The sequence below is a fragment of the Leptodactylus fuscus genome, chromosome 3, assembly GCF_031893055.1.
Source record: "Leptodactylus fuscus isolate aLepFus1 chromosome 3, aLepFus1.hap2, whole genome shotgun sequence".
NCBI lineage: Eukaryota > Metazoa > Chordata > Amphibia > Anura > Leptodactylidae > Leptodactylus > Leptodactylus fuscus.
The window spans coordinates 231759920-231760692 of record NC_134267.1 but is presented as its reverse complement, the minus strand read 5'-3'; positions in this window follow the sequence as shown (position 1 = coordinate 231760692).

Here is a 773-nt window from a genome sequence, read left to right as displayed (position 1 = left end):
CTTGCACCAGCACGTGTCACTCAACATCAGGCGGGCCCTTAGTTCCGCGCTTTGCACAAAGGTCCACTTGACCACCGACGCGTGGACAAGTGCATGCGGACAGGGACGCTACATTTCACTGACGGCACACTGGGTGAATGTAGTTGAGGCTGGGACTGCTTCCCAAACTGGCCCGGTGTACCTCGTCTCCCCGCCTAACATTCCTGGCAGGGACACGAGAAGAACACCCCCCTCCTCCTCCTCCTCTACCGCCTCCTCCTCCGCCACCGCCTCCTCCTCCGCCACCGCCTCCTCCTCCGCTGTTAGATTGACCCCAGCTACGAGTTGGAAACGTTGCAGCACTGGCGTTGGTAGACGTCAGCAGGATGTGCTGAAGCTGATCAGCTTGGGGGACAGACAGTACACTGCCTCCGAGGTGAGGGATGCCCTCCTCGATGAGACGGCAATATGGTTTGAGCCGCTGCACCTGGGCCCAGGCATGGTCGTTTGTGATAACGGCCGGAACCTGGTAGCAGCTCTGGAGCTTGCCGGACTCCAACATGTTCCATGCCTGGCCCACGTCTTCAACCTAGTGGTGCAACGTTTCCTAAAGAGCTACCCCAATGTTCCAGAGCTACTGGTGAAAGTGCGGCGCATGTGCGCCCACTTTCGCAAGTCGACAGTAGCCGCTGCTAGCTTAAAATCTCTCCAGCAACGCCTGCATGTGCCACAACACCGGCTTTTGTGCGACGTCCCCACACGCTGGAACTCAACGTTTCAGATGTTGAATAGAG